This window comes from Ischnura elegans, chromosome 11 (genome assembly GCF_921293095.1).
Source record: "Ischnura elegans chromosome 11, ioIscEleg1.1, whole genome shotgun sequence".
NCBI lineage: Eukaryota > Metazoa > Arthropoda > Insecta > Odonata > Coenagrionidae > Ischnura > Ischnura elegans.
Window position 1 is genome coordinate 36380325 of NC_060256.1, and position 23806 is coordinate 36404130.

A 23806-nucleotide genomic window follows, 5' to 3' on the forward strand; every position below is an offset into this window, starting at 1 on the left:
GGAAGAGACTGCCAAGAAAGAAGGCCGGCAGTGACACTGCCAAGATTTAACGAAATGATCAAGATCGAAGTTGGAAAATAGAGTTTAGTTCGAAACTTGAAGATCATTAATCGATGTCGATTTCCTCGATCATCGACTATCAAAATTAGAATTTCGATTTTTATCGAACTCGATTCTTCCTTCACTACTGAGCTTGCAAATGAATTATATTATGAGCTTCCATAACACAATAAGAACATACCCATTACTCCATGGAGGAGGGGGCCGTAGCACACTGTCTTTTAAGTGGCGGCACTCACCTGGAACAAAGGAGAAAAGAAATTATTTACAGAATCTGATATAATTTCAACTAAAAATCAAAAGTTAGCGAATATATATTATTTTCGAAATGTACAAGCTGAAGGAAATCAAACTCATTTCAAAAATGTCGAGTCGGATATTAAGGATGCACACAATCAGAACAGTAGTAATTTTGTGTGCAGATTCTTACGATAGAGGTTCGTATCCCGGTGACAACTTTTCCTCTGAGATATTCTCGCACTTCATGACAGATCTCCAACTGTCATCTGATTTTTTATTAAAGGACATAAGGACATACTAGCACTCTTGGCACACATTTACCACCGTACCACCTTGGAAAATCAACGCATACATATTAAATAAAGTGCACTTTCAACCTAATTCAAACGAGAAAATTATTTAATTTTCTTTACACTTTATCGTATGGAATGCTATCGTAGGGTAAGTACTTTGAGCACGTTTAATTTAATTTAGCATTGAAATTTGAAAAATATTCACTAACGGTGCCGATATTTTATCGTGCCTATAATAAATCTTCAGAATGTAATATATTTTCATCGATTCGTACAAAATTTTCTCTAATTTTTGCATTCGTCGATATAAAAAATCCCTTGTGTTCATACTTGAATCGAAGGTGATTATGGTAATAATATTGAGCATTATACTGCATTGTCATAATACGTAAGTTTTTTAATTGTAACTAAAAATGACACTTTTGATTTTTGCTTTTACGATTGTTGGTATTCAGGTGTTCGAAAAGAAATCATATCCTAGAATTAGAAGTAAATATATGAATATAAAATATGCAGACTACGGTTACATAGGTATGAATGAATCTTGGAGCGGATTTTTTAGGTAAATATATTCCTCGAAGCCACACCGAGTTGGGCCGACCACCAGGCGCCTGAGGCGGGGGGTACAATGCGAGTGGAGGAGAAATAACTATTAGCAAAAGTGCACGATCACGTCCGAGAGGAGTTCGTCCTTCGAGTGGTCGAAACAAAAGAGAGGCGAACAAAGGATATATATATATCGAACGGGACTAAGGGCGGGGATGGTGAAGCTGGGTGGCTTTACAGTCAAATCAAAGAGTCATTTGTAGAAGAAATAACCAACTTATTAACCGTAGGAAGCACTTAGGGTGATATTACAGTGGCCTAGGGTCAATGACATCGTTTATAGACAAAATAGTGGGAAACCTTGTTGAATCAACGAATAACATTAGTTAATTTTAAGGCCCATTCTTACAATTAGTAAAAAAGGCTTAATATTAGTTATACTTGTCAAAAATAGCACTTAGCAAAAATATCAATAGACAAATTCATCCTTGCCTTGGAATATACTACTGAAAAGTTTAAGCACACTATTGCACAAAGAGTTGAAGCCGAAAAAAGCTGGCCAAAACTTCAAAAAAGTTTTTTTTAGCCATGACGATGAAACTTCGTATTAATTTTTTCAAATAGCATAAGTATAACATATCGCACGCATTTTTTCCTGTTCCCAAAAATTAAACATCGATATGGGGCCCAAGTCAAACAAAGTTCTCTAGAAAATTACCTTGCTCAACCTCTTAAAGAAGTGAATATCTCATACTTGCCTTCGTAATCGTAAAACTACCGCATCATTTTAAAACAAAATTATTTATCTTTAATTTTGTGGTTATTCACAGGCTTTAGTGCGCGATACCGTACATTGGTCGGGCGACGAAATGATAATTCGCCGAGTTCTGCATCGACGCTTTTCGCCGAAGAACTGAGCCCTCTGAACGAGATGAATATTTTGGTCATCATAACAGGACATAACTGTAGCGGCCAATAACTTCTCTCCCCAAGGCCGCCGAAGAAAAGAAGGGAAGAAGGCGAGGTGAACATCTCATGCCGGCCGCTCAACCCCAAGAAGAAGAAGAAGAAAGCGAAGGGAGAGAAAAACAAATGGATACAAATTCCACCCCGAGGTCCAGGGGGATGGGCAGAGAACAGCCTCGGGCAGCTCCACCTACCCCGCTACCCACAATGCCTCACTCCATCAACCAATCTCATTAGGCGGTGACCGCTCTATTACGGCTATACGGTCGCCCAAGGCCCTCACCGGGAAGACGTGGCCGGGAAGCGGCGAAGGGCCGTGCAGGCGATCGGGGCGGTCTCTACCGTTGGTGAGGAGAGATACACGGGCCAGCCGCAAATGGTTGAGGAGTCAGCTGGCCCCAGGTTGAGGAAGAACCACTGTACACATCAACCTGCCCTATCCTCAGAGCAAATAGTTTAGTGGAGATTTATAAAGCACGAAATAAGTTTATAGCGTGAATTTTAAATACCACAGGAGATATTTTTTAATGTTTCACATTTATGCACGACATAATAATAATATTACGTCTTCATTGGGAGAGATTGGAACTACAGAGTCGTATATTCCATCATCAGGTCGTACATTGAAAATTTGCAGAGGAATATATGGTCAAGTTAATCTTGAAATGAAAATCAGTTAAAATAAAACAAAAGAGACATATTAGTACGATTTAGAAATAGCAGCAAAAAGAAAATGCGCATTAAACAGAGTTACATATAGAGTGTGATTGAGCAATTACTTATTGCCTTGAATATGATAGAAGGTTTTCTTTTTCTTCCGTTTCCTCAATTCCTTTCAATCCCATTCCATTTATCTCAGAGAGCCCTTGGAAATTGAAAAAAAACTGTTTCTTATGAGGGCATTTTGTGTTTATCACCGGCGATTATTCAATTATTTTTAAACAAAAAAATACACAGAGATCCAATCTGAAGGGTGATTCGAATAGGTGAGGGTAAAGCTCAAATGTATTGGCAATATACCACCACAAGTGGCCCATTCAAACGAATTTTTGACCCAATTAAGCGGAGAAAACTCTAGATAATTCCACAATTGTGTTAGTTTAGAGGTTTGTGAGAGTCTTGATACACCAGACACGCTCTTATGTATCGCTTTCCAACTATGGTTTTAAGATTGACATTTCAATAGCCTACATCTCGTGATCGTCCTACATTGTTGTATGTAAAATTTACGATACTAATCCAGTTATTCTGAGATAGAACTATGGTAGGCTTGGTTCTGGCATTTCTATATGTGTTGTGGCTTTTGCAACAGCAAACATTTATTCCGAAGTCTCATCATAAAACGAAATTCGTTCTGATTACTGATGGTGGTTTCGATCCTTTAATAGTCTCTCTAACACTTTGTTACAGTAAGTATTGTATCATGTGCTTATGAGTTCACAATTTATTGTGATAGAACTGCTATATTATTTCATCAAACAAACTTCAATCTCATCAGAATCTAGCAAAGATTCTCTGCTCAGTTAGTTGAAATTTCTCATAATTTCGCACGTTTTTCTTTTATTAGATGTTATATCTCGTAATTTACTTAAGTTCATCAAGAATTACTGCAAATTGTATCACATTGTTTTCATTTAGCCGTGAGTACAAAAAAATTGACCACGAAAAGATTTCACAGTTAAAATTTACACACATAATATTGCTAATTTCCCCGTTTTGAAATAATTACTCCCAATATTAGATTAACCTAACCGTGTCAATTTTAAAAGCTATAAAAAGGTTTCCAAGTAATCGTGAAGTCTAAGTTTAGCCAAGAAAATATTAATATTTTAATAAATTACTAAATTTCATGATTAACAGCACCTAGAAAATAGTGGAGCGGAAAAACACAAACTTTAACATCCTTGCGAATAGCCGGCTGGGGATCAAAATTCCGAGAAGCTGCCAAAAAAGAAAATGGAGGAACAAAAACCGCTTGCTGCACCCTAGCGACTGCTTTGCGAGTTATTGATGCAAAGTTCCGGCTTCACGCTCCGCGGTGTAAAAAAATTGCCTTATAATGACAGTATAATGCACGACAGCTCCTTTTTTTGCAAACAAAACCGTTGGAATAAACTCAAGCTATCGAAACTCTGCGCGCAACGACTTTTTTTAATAATAGCATCCGCGAAAGTTCGTCGTACCATAAAGTTTGACAGCGATAATTCTACTTCCTAGTGATCGGTGATGGAGTTTCATTTGTCATGCTGGTGATACGGGTATACGCTGCGAAATGAAGACCCTTCAAATTATATCATTGAAGTCCTACAAATCCGCCCTCTCTAAATCAAGCATAAGTTCTGCCGAGAAAATAAAAGGAAAAAAATTTCACAGCACAAAAGTGGACGTGCTAAATCAGGAAATGTTTGACGCAAGCAAAGGAAATAAATTCATGATAGAGCACCTCACCGAAATCATTAGCAGTAAGTGTGAATTATGAGAGTTAAATTATGAATGTATGCTGCCAAAACTTCAATCGTATTAAGCTGGAGGACTCATTGAAAAAGCTACGGAAAATTTTAATTTTAAAATTACTGGCAGGTAAGATTTTATTTTAAGAAATTAACTGGTGCATAGTATCAACAATTTAATCAAGGCCTATTGATTTTATAGCGCGCACCCTGAGCTAGATTCACAGCTCTTCGATAACATTCAATAAAATTCACCATTCATTGATAAGTTCTAAATTCTAAATAACTATATATAAATAGATAAGTTCTAAATAACAGTATTTTCCCGGTAACAGCTAAAAAGTTCCGGTTATGACGTAAACATTTTATTTTTATTTTCGTAGCATGAAATAATTGCTCAAAAAATAAATATGACATATACCAACACGTATTTAATTTACTTTGACACATAATTATCTACAGTAAAATTGGAACTTAGATGGCAAACAAACATCACAACAACTTTTTTCTGCGCTTAAGCCAATTTGTCCTGAAATGATGATTTAAAAATGCCTCAAAATTTTGCCTACCCATGTAAAAGAAAAACTCGTGAATCTAACTTAGCAATCAATAAAGTGTACCTACCTCGATCATAGAAAAACACTGATCCTACAATGTAACAAGTTTACAGCACCTCCGTCGCAGGCGTAAATCTCCCAAAAAGCTCAACTAATCACATCAAAGGACCTCGATGAGCTAGTTTGCCCGGCGCCGAAGGCTCTTAGCGAAATGAAAGTCTTAAATTGATTAATTAAACGCAACCACCAACGTTTGTAAGCAGAGGAAGAAGGTCGCATGGTGTACGTAGGTAAGCTCTCGACAGGCAGTAGGCAATTGGTTTCGAAGACGTATACGACCGTTTGAAGCGAAGGAAAGGCAGCTCGGATGAGTAGCTATTCCAAATACCTGTATTACCGTCGCCATAGTTACTCGCCTTACATTCTCCTCTTACAGCGAATCCATTTTAATTAATTACCCCAAATAATTTAACGAGTGACTATGTACCGTGGAAATAATAAACATTGCTAAATATTTACATAGCTACATATTTGGCCAACAATTCGTCAATTCAAACTTAAATTTTTTGCTTTTTAGCAATCATCCCTGTTTGCTGCAAAACTTATTTTCGCTTATTTATCTCAATTAATATCCGCGAATTTTTTGCGCGATTTTCCAAGTTTTCCCTCCCATCCTGGATGTTTCGTTGGAATTTAACGGTTGTCAATGGCTGTGGTTGCGAGGTACTGTAAATATAAGCATTCTGAAACGAAAGGCCTCCATGTTTCACTGGTCTTAGTTTAAAATATCTCGATGTTTTTGGATTCGGAACTACATTCCTGAAAAGGCAGGTTCTAAATTTATTTTTTTTGAGAGAGGAGAAACGTATAACTTATATTTAAAAAAATGCGAAAATATACCAAAAAGGAATGTTTTCGGTAATCGATGGCCCGCAAAACCTTTTATGAGCTTTAAATAATCAATTCCATCTCAATTAACATACCTGACGATATTCGTAAGTCTCCTCTTTCCTATCCCACCAAAAAGTTATGATTACAGTAAAATAAGAGCAATGACAACCTCAATACGAATATATAATCCATAAATAAAAAGGAACCCCTTACGAAAGATTTCTGAAAAAAGTAAAACGTTCGCACAACCATAGGTATTAGAAACATCATCGAAGTTATGGTTTAAATAAGCCATACTACATTGTTACACGATCGAACAGTAATCGCAAATAGGTAAGAACGTACATGCAGTTTCAATGAATCATAAGCCTTAACTGATCCAATTGATAAAAAACTGAGTGAAATGTCCCAACAGTTAACGACAATTTTTCCACTGTGATCCGTGCATCGGATTTCAGGCACTGGGAGAACCACGACGCGGTGAAGAGATAAGAGAAGTAAAGCTTCACACCAGCTGCATGGGAATTTTTCGTTCTCTTCACCTTTTTTTAACGGCGAAAAAGAGAGAAAAGGCGAGGGTTTTAACGCGGACTGAGAAAAGCGGGTGTGATAAGGAGAGAAAACATTCCCGCGGAAATCGGACGATAGGCAAACGGAGGCCGGGGGATCCTCCGAGATAATCGCCCATCGATATTCCCTCCTCATCCTTTCGACCCAAACTCTTCTCCTTCTCTCTTCGGCTGCTTTAAAAGTGTCAGTGAGACCCACCGCGTGGGAAGATGGGAAAAGGGGATCGCTAAAGGGCGCACGAAATAGGGTAGCTTCCTTTATCAAAGAAAACGAAATACAGTGAATGCGATTTGTTACCCAACATTTTTGTATTCATAATATACAAACTGTTTGGTTTTAGAAATCCCAGTTTAGACGAATGTAAATGGTTATTTTGAACCTAATTTGGAAAAGGCCAGATTGGCGCCCATGCGACGCCACTCCACGCGACGTCACAGGGACCTAGATGCTACACGAGTAGATAGGAGTTTTACACCGTCTGAGATTTTCAATGCATGCATGAGGCACAGATCTCAGGGAAACATCTTTTCATAATGACCCATTCCACAAGGTACCAAAGAATAGTTCTTGACTGCTGGGATTTCGTATTATCCGTATCCGTCACAAGCGGGAAAATTAACATAGGCAGTTATAGAAAAGTTCAAGGGACTGTGAACTCACCTTGTTATAGGCGAGATTTCGTTATATGCGTGATATAAGCGAATTTTACTGCGTGATATGAGCGTTATAAGGGAATTTTACGGTAATTTATTCATTCGCGACTAATTTCAATACAGCGAACCATCTTCCAGCACATTTTACAAAATCCTCTCGGGCTTTTTAGAAGTATGGACAAGGAAACAGGGTGGAAACCGAGGGGGTTGCAAATATCTGGAGGGGGCACCACTGGTTTCGAGCGTGGAGCGAAGTGTGGCCGGAATGGGGGTGCTTGGGTAAGTTAAGCCACGCCCACTTTGACCAAAACATTGACAATCCCATAAGGATCAAAGCTTACTATTTGGTGAAATTTTTGGCCATAACTCGTTAAGACATCAAATAACTTATGAAAAGCTCAATGCAAACCTTTTTTCTTACTTCATTGGTAGGCTTCGCGAAGTTATGACTCGAACATCTTTTCCCAGGGAAAAATTATCTATCGCCACAGCTACGTTCCACAACCAGCTCGGCTGAAAATAAAATTTTACGAGAGTAAACTATTCAATAACCTGCACTTATACTGGTATTTAATTTTACTATAGCAAATGAAATCTAACAATTAAATTAATAAAGTATATTTTCAAGGATATCCCCACCAGTAAAGTGGCTAACAGGCACAGAATTTATACATTAATAGAAGTATCGCGGATGATGGGAAAAATCCGCTGACAATCACCGGCGAAATACTAATAACTGTGGTAGAATTTTTTACTCAATGTGGTTCATTTTCAGAACAAAACTCAGCCACCTCAAAATATTAGTCGGAATTTAAGTCCAAAAATTGTCAAACCTAGATGGCGGAACTTTGACCACGACAAAAATTAGGAAACAGCCCCTCCAGATATTTACAACCTCCTTGCTTTAGTAAGACCTAGAAATACGTGTACAACTATAATGTACCGTGCAAGCCACCGCCAGGGTGTGTGCACAGGATGTTTCCACTCGAGAGAGCAATCATCGTAGCCTAAATCAGAAAACGCGCTCACTTGCCGGACACAGGCCAAGCGCACAGAACAACATACCGCGGTCAGGCCAGAAACTCATAGAGTACTTAGAACACGAACATGATACCATGAAAATAAAAATACTAGTTTATAAAAAGAATTTTAATACTTTTATTTCTGTTAGTTCTCATTTCTAGAACTTTAAATCGTATTGAGGAATATTTAGAGGCACGAAGTATCTATTTCCAATTCGCCATACATTTTGTTGAAAAATAACCAGTTTGCTACATTTTAAATACCAGATTTCCAGAATCCATTATTAAATTATTTAAGGAAAAACCACCAATTAACGGCGCGGCGCACGATGTTTTCGGACACCCCTAATCAAAATATCCTCGATGTGCGAGATGATACATGGAAGATACTGGCCCCTTACCCAGAAAGTTTGAAACGCCAATGGCTTAGTCTGGGAAGAACTCTACCCGCACTGAACCAAATCAACCACTGAATTAATTCACTGAGTGATTGATTGGGTCTATTTAACTCACCTTTGATTAATTATTCCGGCACGCGCTTAATTGCAGACCTAAGGATATCGAGTTCAAATCTCGATTAAAACATTACGACACTCGCAAACGAATTCTAGAAATGCGAGGGGGATAATGAAAAGAAACCGCCCTCCCCCTTCCCTGAACTTGTGAAATTCATACGTCTGCAACTTAGTCGGGATGAGCTCTACCCTAACCTACACTCACTAACAACAAACATAAATTCTGGAAAGGCGAGGGGGCTTGTGAAAGGAAACTGCCCCCACCTTATCTGAACTTGTGATATCCATACACCGTGACTTAGTCGACGTGAGCTCTACCCTCACCTACACTCACTAAGAATGAATATAGATTCTGGAAAAACAAGGGGGCTTATGAAAAGAAGCTACACCAACCTTCTCTGAACTTGTGAAATGTTTACGCCTACGGCTTAGTCAGGGTAAGCTCTACCCAAACCAACATTAGGGTTGTATCACTAGGTGACTTCAGTCTACAGTGGAAATCCTGAGAACTGCCAATAAGATAGACCGCGAGAACGGAAGGATAAATACGAATACTGACGGTCCATTGCTATTGGCCCCATCTCTTCCTTCCCGCAGCGATCGTATTTAATCGGATCAGGGCTGGATCCTGGGGATAGCTACCTACCCACGGCGTTTTCGCCGCAGAGAGGGAGGCCCTCTACTCGATATAATGCCTTTATCGAGGACTGGAGGCTTTATCTCGGAGAGTAAGGATGTAAAGCGAGAGAAATCGATTGACCCAAATGGCACGTGGGAGTGAAATAAGAGGGACTTAAACTGTGTCCGTCGTGAGGCCATCCCATTGGTGAAGAGCAATCGGACGGCGAGAAACACAAATTCCATTGAGTTTCTTTATGGGGTCAACAACGCCTCGTAGGAAACCAAAACGCTTCGAAAGGAATAGTAGCGATTGTTTCTTTATCTTTGTGAAAAATTCTATGCAATTCTGTATGTACTCCATGTCGACTCCGCAAGCGGCAATATTACAAAGTATTTGTGTTTTCTTTTATACAATATTGTAGTTAAATAGTCGTCATTGATTTTATCGTTTTCAAATTTTCATCTATAAAAGCAAATTTACACGTTCGAAGAAGATAACCAGATCCAAAAAAAAAGATGTCGCAGTCCAAGAGAACAGAATTTTTTGTATAATATTATTTTACTTCAGTGGAAATTTCTTAAAAAACAATTTTTTTGAAAATATTAAGAAACCGAAAACAAATATTACAATGAAGATGACGATTTAGCACTAGCGACTAAGAAAAAAATTACCTGCAACATAACACGGCTATAAGAACATGGGTGTCAAAATCCCTCCCGGCATTTCTTGGGGTATGCCAATTTCCCGGCATTCTAGTTTTAAAGAGTTGTTACGGCACATGTAAAAAGGAAATGCTATAACGATTAATTACGCCTAGCATTTACATAAGTCCTTAATTTTCGTGGGAAAAATTAAATCCCATAACAATCCTCTCGGAAAAATATCTCTCTTAATCTGTCATTTCTATCGGACTAGGAAATATAGAAGGGGTCTAATATGATGATCTCCGTGTCAGTAGGAAATATATTTTTCTCATTTCCTCAAGCAATCTAAGCCTAACGCATAGCCTCCGAGCCTCTAGAGACTTCCAGCCTAAGTCGTTTAACACCTTTGTTACGCTTTCTATACGCCCGTAATTATTCTTGACGGAACGCGCAGCTTTGTATTTTGTGAAGTTCACGGGTTTAACCTTTCTGCACCGGGTCCCATATGTAGGCCCGATCAAAAGGTCATTCCATTAACAGAGCGGTCAAAAACATTTTTATTGCCGATGATTATAGAGTTTAAATAATCAAGAGATCCGTATTTTTTGCGATCCGTCGCTTTCAAAACTGATCACGGTATCAAAATACTGTCTTAAACCTTTCGAAAATAAGTTGATGATGTCATCGACTAAAATCAAGCGGGTTATCATGTCCCAGGGAGGTACTCAAAACAAATTACTTTAAGCTAAATTTGGGTGGTAACCCTGCTCGAACGCGAAATAAATTCTTCGCTTAAGTTATGGTATATACTGTTTAATAACTGCATACATAATAATGAGTACATTTTTCAAATAGTTTCATTAGACTAGAACGCCGAGTTACATCGCATATTAATATAATGATTATCACTGGATTTTTGAACTCAATGAATGGGTGAGAGGCAAAGTAAAATCAGAAGAAAATATCCAACCTCCGAACTTTAGCTGGCGCCTCCGAACTTTAAGAATTAAATAGATTAACGTCGGTCGCTTCCCTCTTTCCCAGAATAGAATTATTTTCACTCAAAAACGCCGGAGGTAATTTCGAATCTTTTTTTGGCTTTTCCTTGAAAATTAAAGACATGACTACTTGAATAAGGATCCCAAATCTCATTATCACCATCATCACTGATCAGCAATGCTAAGATTGGTTTGACGTAGCTCTCCTCTCAATTCTCCTATCAGCTAATCTTTTCGCACCTACGTATGTATAACTTCTCATTTACATCCTTCTTTACCTGTTCCATATATTTTGTTCGAGGTCTTCCTTTTCCGTTCTTGCCATCCACTTGTCCCTCTTTCTACGATTGTCTTCATCAGGCCATCATGTCGACAAGATGTGGCACATAAGATTGTTCCGTCTTTTTATTGAGGCATTCATGAGGCTTCTCTCAAACTCTTTTTAGTACTTCCTCATTACTAACTCGGTCGATCCATTTGATCCTCATCATTTTTCTGTCGCACAATATTTCGAAGGCCTCTATCGTTGCTGTCTCCGTTGCTGTCTCCGTTGCTGTCTATCCCTATTATATTCAGCCTTTATGTACATTCGTTAATATACTTTATTTGGCCCTCATGATCCCTAACATCTAAACGCGGCAGTTAGTGTGAGATATTTCAGACATCATTAGGTAAAAAAGTCTGCTTCACTTTCGTTTTGCAGCTTCAGACTTAACTTATCAATTTACCAACACACTAAAAAAACTCCAATTTCATTCCTAAGTGTGGGTACTGGGAGTTTTCCATTCTTTTTACCAACATTCAGCACGAAATTATTTGCTTTGCAGTGCAATGAAAATTATAATGCCGTTATGATATTGGGTTAAAATTTTAGATCCTTCCGTGTTAATAAGTAACATCTTCAATTAGAGTAATGGATATCAGTCAATGGTATAATATGCATCGATTAATACATTATTCTACATCTGCATCTACATAATAATCCGCGAGCCACCTCAAGGGTGTTTGGCAGGGGGTGATCAATCATCAGCATGCAGCATGCAATTGGACTCCCACATGCACACTACACAGTCAAAAAAACGTCGCGCATACTAACAAATTATACTACCATATGCTGTTAGAAATAAAAATAAAATTAAGAAACATTCATTATGTTTTACATAGGTTATTAGACTACACTACAAGTCATCTAATCTATTTATGAGTTATATCGCTGCCGTTATTATTTCTTATTGATCGTGGAAAAAAAGACAGCAGCTCCAGTCGAGTTGAACGCCGGGTAACATTCCATTAAACTAGAAAGATTGACACTGGATTTTCCAGCTCCATTAAGGCGTAGAATAGAGGGTTTAAGCAGAAAATGCGGTCATAGGATACGAACTACGATAAACTGATGGCATTTAAAATCTTTTATTTAAAATCTATTCGAGCCTTTCATCCTAAATTTCTCGCTAGTTTTGAAAAGTGAGGAAAGCGAGGAGTTAGCCATGTCGGCCACCATGGCATTGAATTTACGAACGTGTTTATTCAGCGCGTGACCATATCCTGCTCAGCTCAACAAGACTTAAACCCTCTCTACAAACAGTGGCCTTCTGAGAAACGCCGAATGTCTTTATCGCGAACCCTGGACATACGGTAGAAGGCAGCTGACGCTGATTCAAGGATCTGTGTAAAAGCAAATATTTCACGTAGAGGGAAGGAGAGCTACCTGTATATTTTTTATAATAAAAAAGTATTCAGGCAGCTACGATAGCGTGACAGAAAAGATCGTATTTCCATCAAAAAGGTCAATTGAAATGATCAAATACTATCACTGACCATACTTTATTGATAGAAAAAGTCGGATACTTTCTCTACATAAATTTTCATGCAAGAGTAATAATTTATTGATTCACTTCAATGAAAACAATTCAGTACAGTGCTTATGCACGTTCTTGTGCTTAGTGCAGTACCTAATATGATTTCCTAGCGTAAATAGGCAGATGGGCAGCCATGACGGGCTAGATTTAAAGCTTACGCAGTCCAGCAATAAATTATGCACTTAATACGCAGTTCATAAATTTGAATTGATAGTGCAGCCAGCTAAATCCAAGGCTGTAAATAGCTCTCTTATTCTCGCTAAAGCTAAAAACTGGCCGAATTCACATTTATTGAAGCCTTACAACGCAATTCAAATTCATTTAGCATGCACTAGATTTCACAGGACTGAGGCTGATTGTGAGAGCCAGTTAAGACTTAGAAGGCTAACTATAAGTACTAGGCTCATGTTTTTTTAGCATTAAATACCAAAGAAGGAGAATATCATCTGAGAAACGCCCTATATTTTCAAGTCCCAAGGAAGCGATATAATAAAACAGATATTTTGCAGAATGAATAGGTATAGGAATTCGTTTTTCCCACGGAAAGTAAAGGCCTTTAAACAAATCTGGGCCAAATTCAGGAAGTTAAATATCTCACCACAGGCACCTATTTTTGGATTGAGAAGTTAGAAGTCTTCTAAAAACCTTAAGGTGAAAACGGTGTAATACAGTCAGCCATATCATGAGACATGATGGCGTGATGAAGACAACCTTCAAAAGATAGGTGGACGGGAAGAAGCGTAAGGAAGGCCCTGGATGTATTGCATAGGCCAAATCTTTTATATCTCACCACAGGAACCTAATTTTTGGATTGAGAAGTTAGAAGTCTTCTAAAAACCTTAAGGTGAAAACGGTGTAATACAGTCAGCCATATCATGAGACATAATGGCGAGATGAAGGCAACCTTCAAAAGATAGGTGGACGGGAAGAAGTGTAAGGAAGGCCCTGGATGTATAGCATAGGCCAGGTTATTAAGGATATTATAGAAAAGGAACACGTCACCATAAGGACTAGAAGATAAGAGAGCGGAAGGTAGAACTGCGTCAAATCTGCGTTCTTCCTCGCGTTGCCATCCTTGATGGACCGCGAGGGCCGAACACCTATACTCTGTCCATTTTATCTTTGCGGGTGAGCTGGTGTGGCCAAAACAAGTGGAGATGAGGGGAGGGAAAGTTTCTCGACATGTGACTTTGCCTTTGCCAATCAGCAAAGAGTAGGCGTGGCCTCATTCAGTTGCTCTCAGACGTCCACCGAGTGAACATCGTGAATCTGCTCGTGGAGCAGTGTTGCCAAACCTTACGCGTTCTCCTTGTATGCTGCTAAGTGTGCCCTCCAACAACCTCATTAAGCGAGTTAGCTGACAATATCATGGGTTTCTGTGAAAGGATTATCCCAAATCCCTTCCAAACGAGTAGGTATAATCTCTCGGCGCCGCGGCCAACATACCTGTGGCCACCTATGCATGACGAAGTAGGGCGACTATGTACATTTGGCAACGTTATGTTCGCTCTTCCTCTATCTCTCAGTACTACCCCTCCCCTATCAGCGAAACCATCCGAGAGTGTCCGGACTCTCACGAAAGCTTACCCGCAGACATAAAGTGAATAGACTATAGTACCATGAGCCTCGGTATAATTGCCATGGGAATTAAAGAACCTGGTTAGCGTAGTGGTCTGCACAGTGACCCGGAAAGCCGAAGGTCCGTGGTTCGATTCCCGGTCCAGGGGAATTCTTTCTCATGGATATTCTTGTATATTTCACCGCTGTTCACGCGGCAGGGTTAGAAATACTACGCGTCAAACCAATGTTAGGATTGTTGACTGACGATGACGATGATTGTTGCTCCCAAAGGTAGGAACGTTGAATCGCACGCCGAATAGCCCAAAAGAAGTACTTATCATAGTGAAAACTATTAGTAATCTGGTGTTCCTGAATTTGAGTGCTTGAAGTTAACAAAAAAATTATACGGGAGAGAGTTAGCCCATTGTATAGAGCGCTTCACTTCTTACCGAAGGTGCTCGGGATAAAATCACAGGAGAGCCCTTAGGATACACCCAAACAAAAATTCTTGAAATGTAAGCCCGTTAACTCAACAAAAAGGCATAATTAAACAGCTTAAAGACCATTGATAATCTTTTATCTGATTAAACACTTCTTTATGCGAACTGAGACCTTTTTTGTGAAAAGGAATACGGAATTTTCTATTCACTAAATCACTGAAATCACTGGATTCTGAAAAAGTTATTTCAGATATTATAGAAAAGGAACACGTCACTATAAAAACTAGATGATGGGTGAGCCGAATGTAGAGTTGCGTCAAACCAATCTTACGACTGTTGGCTTATGACGATGATGAGATACCATTAACACTGCAAATTGTAAAGGTTTTCACAGTTATAACGGTTATTATGATGACACTTCTAGCCACACGTATTTTGGGGAGGCTTGAATTGCAATATGTAGATGAGCATTAGCCCAACGATGCTATCCTTCCACACGAAATAACCGACTCCTAGAAAGTAAACTATGATCTTGCCAAAATTGTCTTAAGCCGTAAACTTTTGCGACGACTGCAGGTAGCTGCGTAGGAAGTGGAGGTGTGCAAAAAAAAAGGATGAGTAGGAAATAGCCGGCAACAGATCTCCTCTCCTCAGAGATGTTCTGGGGAAATGCGAACCGGAGTGGAAAAACAGGCAATTAGGGAGGCCTCTTCTGCTCCCTGATCAATCGCCTCCTATAAATTCCGAGGGGGGGGGAGGGAAAGGGACGTCCCGGAACTTAATCGGGGGCATCGGAAAACGTTTTCTTACCCGATTGCTTTTTTTTTCTACTTCTCTCCTTCGTAGAAGTCGTCCTAAGAGATGGATTTACAGCCGAAGAGAGGAAAACCCAGAGAAAGAAGGTTAGCACTGGAGGTAAGATATCTTGTTTTTATTTTTACCACAAATAACTAATGGCTTCCAAGGAAAGACCCATCAGCGTCTAAGCGAAATCCAAGCAATAGTAAAATATACATTATCGTAATATTGTGGTCAACTCATTAAGCTTCTGAATAGAGAAAGGAAAACCTAACATTTCAGATTTCCGACCAGATGGAAAAGTAAAAGGCAAATTAGAAAATGTTACAGAGACAACTTTAAAATTTTTCTACTTTTGCCACAGCTATAAAGTTTATTACTGCCTAATATCTGACTTAGGTAATAAATTTTACCCTCTAAAATCGTCTGAAACCCTAGGAAAAAATTGACGATACACGAAATATTCTGTCTATTGCAGTATTGCCAACAGCCTATATGCTTCTAATATCTGCGGACATTTGGGGTCAATAAATCGATTTTTCAAAAATGTCATTTTCCGAATCTATACCACGTGATAAAGCCAATTTTCAGACCGATCGGAGCACTTTTAATTTTGACCAGATCGTGCAACATCAGTTTGGTGAACTATTTTCTCCACAATTGAGAGAGATGCGTCTTAGGGTTAAAAATAAATTTTCAAGAACTGGCAGTCTGCGGAAAAGGTCGCAGGACTATTAGCGAAAGCAAGTATTTTATATTTAAATTGTTTAACTTTCTACTAAGTAACCTTGTAAGCTGGGTGGTCTGTGGTTTGACAACGCCTTAAAATTTAGACTTTCGTTGAAGGCTCCCTGCAGCTCCACGATAATATTGAGTCCAATAAACAGTTTGACTCACCGAGGCCAGAAGATACTGACGTGACTTTAGTGAGTCACAGTGAATCACTGACGACACGCGCATCACCCATAAGTATTTACACCACTGTATTTTCGATCTGAATGAGGAAAACAACTGATAAGTATTAAAGTTGCATTCCAAAACGAGTCACGCTATTCTCCTTCATATTGAAAGACATTGGAACTTGATCTCATGGAATTTCGCTGTAGTCAAAAAATAATTATCTCCATATCATAAAGAAGACCATTGACCTTATGGAACTATCACTTCCGCATGCTTTCATGTTTTCATCAAGCAATCATGTCTAAAGATATAAGGCCTTTAAGGTTGTTCCGTCTTCTTATCAAGGTTTTCATGAGGCTTCTCACCTCTGCTACTCCTCTTAGGACATTCTGATTACTAACTCAGTCGATCCATTTGATTCTCATTATTTTTCTGTTGCACCACGTTTCGAAAGCCTCTTACCTTGATGTTTCCGCTGCTATCATTGCCCATGCCTCACTTCCATAGAGAAGCATATGAATAAATCGTTTCCTTACTTCTATGCTTAAATTTCCTGCTATAAGTACATTCTTTATAGAGGATTGCCCTGTTTAGCTAGGCTATTCTACTGATATTTCCTTCCTTGCTTAATTCATCGCTAGTTGTCCTGCTCCTCATACAACAGAAATCATCCATCTCTACCACTATTTGTTTCCCTACTTGATTGTTAGTCTAATAGAACGCAAATATGATTACAATTTCATTGAAAAAACAACATGATTATTTACCTCAGAGGCTTGCCACCTAAAGTTATCTTGGTAAGGAAGTGTTATCCCAGAAACGAAACAAAACGTGTAATTGCCGTGAAAGAAAAGTTACGGCAAAACCCTCTCCACGCATATCCGCCATTCACCTGCCTTCAAAGCCGTAATGACCCAAGCTTTCGATCTCTGACACAAAACAATTCTTCAACCAGCTGCGACCATGTTCTTTCAGCTCTAAATGACGCCAATATGACTGGCTCAACAGCTGAGGACAGCGTGAAGACCGCCACGTTTTAAAGATGAAACAACAGATGGATCGAGAGAGAGAGAAATGAACACGTTGGTGTCCTGACACGGAAGAGAATCTCGGGAAGGTTTTCTGTCGGCGTCCGATAATTGAGAGGTCTCTGGAATTGAGCGAAAGGTTGGCTGTTTGAAGAGGCCAAGTTTGAGGTATCACGGGGTGAGGAACCGAAGCTACCCACTCCCTTACCATAGACAGTCTGCCGGGCTAGCGGTATACACCGAGTGGAGATAGTCGATTCCACTTTTTCGATTCCGATTTCAATTTCGATACTTTCCAATCGATTCGCGATTATATCAATTCTTATTCATACTAACAGGTAAGATATTGATTTGTCAGTAGCATTGTTGCCTAAAAATTTAAGGCATTAATGGACTAAAATAACAAAGACAAGGGACCCAAAAAGTATGTTTATTAAAAATAGCGAATTAATATTGTAGTATGGATGAATTGATTCAAAATATCGGTACTCGATTCCACCGATTCTCAAACACGTGATGTGGCGATCGAATCGAGATTGTGAAGTTTCTATCAGTTTATTAAAGCTGAGGATACATTGCCATGATACTAATTCCCTATTTTTAATAAATATACTTTTTGGGCCACTTAATTGTCTTTGCTATTCCATTCAATTCTTAAATTTTTTGACAACAATGCGTCTGACAAATGAATAGCTCACCTGTTAGTATGATAAGATTCGATTGAAGCGAAATCGAGAATATGGAATCGATTTGAAAGAATTGAATTTCGAATCGGAATCGAAAATAAGAACATTTGGAACAGATAGTAAATAACATAAAACGAAGTTCATGATGATGCAAATGAAACACAATTTAAGCTAAAGTATCACTTATGAATCATATTTTTACACCTCTAGCCACTTACAACAATAATTGATCCTTAATTCCGTAATAGTACTTAAGAACTCAGGGGGCGATATTTAGGATGACAAATAAATATAAATAAAATCTTAAGATAATGAGGCAATAATAATATTAGCCTAAAAAACACCTTTTAATTCCAATGCATGCTAATAACAGCTTTTCAGACGCAAGAGAAAAAGTCTCAAACGCATGATGCATTTGAATATTGGATTAAAATTTATTTGGATGAAGATGCAAAAATAAAACTGTTCCATCAAAGTCCTCATTTTTGTCATCAGACTCACTTTTAATGGAATAATTGTCGCACCAAAAGTGGTGCCATTCCTTCAATAGGCTAACACGTAGTGGTAGACGACCCTGGAGGCAGTCTGTGATGGAGTGGGGACGTTCGGGGGGAAAGCAATAACATGAGGTGAATGGCAGGAGGTGCCAGAGGGTCGCTTCCCCCGACTCCCGTTCATAGACACCGAAAACACGTCCAGGGCAACAGTGGAGTGCCTCGTCTAGAGATAGACTCCTTCAAACACACCCTTCCCTCTGATTCCTCGGCTATTGAGACGGTAGGCCAACTGTTCTAGGAAGACTAGAGCAGACGGAAAGATCGCCATATGCGCAGCATCTATTTCCGAGAACAAAAACTATTCTTGAAGCTTCAAAATAGAAAAAAATCCGACACTAATTGCCCAAGCTGTGACTTCTCGCGTCGCATTTCTGATACATGTCCAAAAGGAAGAAAAACATGTCTATTAACACCACGTGGATCTGAAGTGCTTCGATTATAATGGGTGCCTTCCTTTCAAGGCACTCTTTTAACCGCCATGTCCACTTTGCGTGCGAAAAATCACCATTGTCTGCGTGACAATATATGGATGCCGAATTGTATATGGACCTCGAGTGCCATACTTGGTATGGAACCTATTACAATGAATATCGATGTGGACTGATAGGTGGAGAGTACCATATGCATTCATTGAGAATACCCACGGAGAGTATTAACTGAAAACATTATACATGAAACCTTCGCATAGCATGGAGAGGGCAGTTCGTAATTATAACTGGGCTCATAATTAAGTGTAAGCTTAGAAATACAAAAAATCCCTCAAAAATAAAAATTATTAATATTTCCTATTTCCGTAATTCTACCGTAAAATAAAATTTACCTTCCCGGTCTGAGCTAGGAGTTATCGCACTACTTTCATGACATACTCTTACTAGCAATACGCGCATAAATATAGAGTGATACATAAGACCCAAACGGAATGGTTGAATACCAAATTATACCTATAATATGTATATCCATGGTTATATTTCGTTGGCGAACATAAAAAATCAGTTCTGGAGGTAAAAGACCCACCTTTTCCTGAATTTTACGGCACGAAGTTGCACTTTTCCCTCTGGTGACACAAACAGAAGAGTGGGAATTAAGCAGTAATATAATTTGAGTTTCTAGAAGTGTTGAGCAGCGAGTATTAAAATACAACGTTACAATATGAAATTTTTAGGTACTACTTAACAATTGAGGTAGATGAATTGCATAATTTAATAAATATTGTTGCAATAAAATATTATTTGTTACATCCCAAAATCAAGCATGAGTTTTATCAATTAAAGATTATAAAAACATGTTATCCCAGCCGATAAACAAAAACTAAACTCAAGGCTTATTAACTAAACGAAGACTTCTCGCATAGTTTTTCTGTTACAGTACGTGAATACAGAGAAAGTCAGACTATGTATTTAAAATTCAAACACAGGAAAAAAGGCATTTGTATGATATTCTTAACAAAATTGCATGTACAATCTTGAATGATGCTTCACAGAACACAGCACATTTTTTGAACCAATAATTAAGAATAAAATAATCACAAAAATGAAGATGTTACGCGACACGTGAATTTTCATCTCCCAAGGCAAGATTAAGAGGTTTTCCCAACCCATAAATGGCAATGCACTTACGAAAACTCAACAATGGTCACTCTGCAGAGTTAAGGATGGTGACTTGAAGAATTTTGAAAAATCAATAAACAGTGAAATCCCTGTATCCAACAGCTGAAGTGAGAAGAACGTGCTGCGACCGCAGAGACCTCTGTGAAGAGTTTTGTTGGAAGGAATTCTCAAGTGGATGGAATAGAAAGAGGGAAGGATGGTGTCGACAAGGCAGGAAACGCCTACGACGAAAAATAACCACTCCATTTCAAAGAAGACATTCGAAAACCCTCATACAACGGTCACGCTGACTAAATACGAGATGACAAGATAAAACAAAAATTGTGGCTCCTGTAACTGTATATGTTTTTAAATACAGCCGTCAGACCAGTTAATAATACCCCTAATGTCATAATTACGAGATGCTAGGTTGAGAAAGGTTGCAAAAGGAATTAAAAATTATTTCACCGGTTTGAATGAAACTCTCGCGTGCTGCCCATACATTTTAAAGTAGACTTGAGAATTGGCAATGTTGCAGAGTCGCTTGCATATTTGCTTTTCCTCCTTCAAATTACTGACAACCGTGTGTTATAAAACAAGTAGTACATTTTTATGTAGACTTCAGAATTGGGAACGATTCGGCGACCGTAGCCTCGCGACCCGACTTCAAATTTCTTACTCGATAGCGATCCCTAGAGAATTTCAAGCATACTCTTCCCGGTGAAATTGTAAAATTGTCTGATTTATGTAGTCTCTTGACGAAAATGTCTGTAATTTTACATAATAGCCCAGGTTTTTTGACCCACTACTTTTTTTGAACGGTTCTCACACCTAAAATGTCATCTATCACGACATCAGTGATAAGAAAAGTGGCATGCATATCCTTTCTCTACGGCACGTCAAACTCCCTTTGATGCCACATAGCTACCGAGGCGTTCGCTGGATAATAAATCTAGATATCGAATATACCGCAACTTATATTGAAAATGGAATGCCTAGGTACGCAGGCGTAGAGTATAAACGTAGAGCCCCCAGAAACCAAAATATGTGGATGCTCGTTGTGGGAGCGGCTAAGTCTACAGTTAACCTTCACATCATCCTATTCCTTTCATCAGCAAACTCTGAACTCGTTTGTTTCATTGCCAAAAAAGTACTCATGAATACCTTCACGAAAGTCTATCAAAACCAATAACCATCAATGGCCCCTCATTGTTGCTCCGTCTATTCAATAGATTTACAAGGAATTGTTTCTCATGTTCCCGAATACTATATCAAGCATAAAAAACGCATTAAAAAAAGTACGAAAATTTTCAAGCACCTTTTCAAAGCACATGAATCAATCGAGGAAAACAAAAATCTGAAGCTGTTGATTGTGGCGTGAATCTCGCGCAGTTGTAGCTCTGTTGCATTAATTGTGCACAAATAGGTCTCCCTGCCGCTCAAAATGTTTTTAAAATGGTTCTGAAGATAGCAGTTGGCTTAATTTGCAATATTCTTTTGTGGTAAAAACTTCTAATTTCACGGGAAATAATAGTTGTCAATGTTAAAGGTTTGAATGCCCTTGAATTGCTTTGCCTATGAAAATTAATTTGAAAAAAGATAAATTTTCGACGAAAAACAAACTCCGTGGATGCCTAGTATCAAAGCCCCTTCTAGGTTTACTGGAGTACAGATTCCTAACCATTACACCATAAATCGATTTGCAACGATTACGGAGCAAAGCTTATGAAATTTTGTTCATAAACGAATGTAGAGACGAAAACAGGGAATAATTATCTCATACTTCCGTCATCGTCAAGCTGAAGGTCGCGGCCACCAAATAGCTTGATTTATGAATGAGAAAAATGGCAAAAATATAGTTGAATTTTAAATAATTTTGCTTTCTTTCCTCCTCCAAATAGCTAACAACCATTCGTTTGGATACAAGCGTTTCGTAATTAAACAATGATTTTTATTCTAACACATCGAAGGATGTAGTGCTCACATCCCCGATTTCAGCTAACAACTACCAAGAAATTAATGGTAGCATGAAATTTTAAGCAATATATACAGTAGTAAGGACATCAGGAAGCGAATTGCACTGCGAAGGAGGCATTCATGAACTGGAAGGAGCTTCTGAGTAGATGGTTATGTACCAGTATAAGGAAAAGGTTAGTGAACAGTTTGATCTAGAGTGTAGCCCTCTACGGTGCGGAAACGTGGACACTGAGGAAAGAGGACGAAAGAAGATTGGAGGCATTCGAGATGTGGGTATGGAGAAGAATGAAGAAGGTGAAATGGACGGAGAAGAAAAGGATCGACGAATTCCTGGATATGGTTGGCGAGGAGAGGCAGCTTATAGATGAGGTACGGAGGAGACAGAATGTATCGATGGAGCGAGTACTTGGCGGGGAGAGGATGTTGAAAATGGTGTTAGAGGGTAGAATATTAGGCAAACGAGGGATGGGAAGGAAGAGAATAGGATTTTTAGAAAGATTCAAAGGTAGTAGGCCTTACAGTGAATTGAAGAAGGCAGTGCTGGAAGGAAAGGGAGGCTCCCATTACTTCTCAAGTACTTCATGGTAACCAACCTTAATCGGTAGAATGCTATAATAAATAACCTAAAATGGATAGATACGTAGGCATTTGTTTTGGATCACGTGTTCGCAGCGGGACTCCCATTCTTTCGCCATGACAACGGAAGCAAAACGCTCCCCCTTCCCCTCCTCCAACAGTAAGTTCCTTCCCTCGTTCGTCGCTACGACGACTCACCAACACCCCCCGCCCCCTTCCCTGGCCCCTCCCACAGACCCCCCTTCCCACCTCCGAACAACACCATCTGGCACCCGAAATTACGACGGAAAACCTGACGCGCAGCTATCCGTGGAGCGGCACGGGGCGTGAGAGACATCTCGTGGACGTGCCAGGTACTTCTGCGTTCGAAACCGAACTAAAACTTGGGAGAGAATGCGAGGAGGTAGTCATGTTAGATCGCGAAAGTATGACGAAGAATCAAAAACAAGCGTTTATCTCAACCCCTACAATTTGAACTAGAAATGGCACTACTAGCAATTCTCGCGCGTGCGGTGAACGCGTTGAAATCCAAGATGATTTCCAACGCAGGCGATAAATCTAAATAACAAGATTCATTCAAACAAAATAGACAAAAAATTCTATCTTCATGGTTTATTTTACATGAATCAAACAATTATATTTTTTATACCTTCCGAGGTAAATCTAGAGCGATCGCTCCAATCAGTGGCGTAGCCTTAGGGGGGTGGGGGGTTCAGAGGGTCCGGATCCCCCGAAATATAAAAACACAGTTATTTTCCTTCATAAAAGAACAAAATATTGAAAATTCATGAATTTACGAAATATTTCTTCAA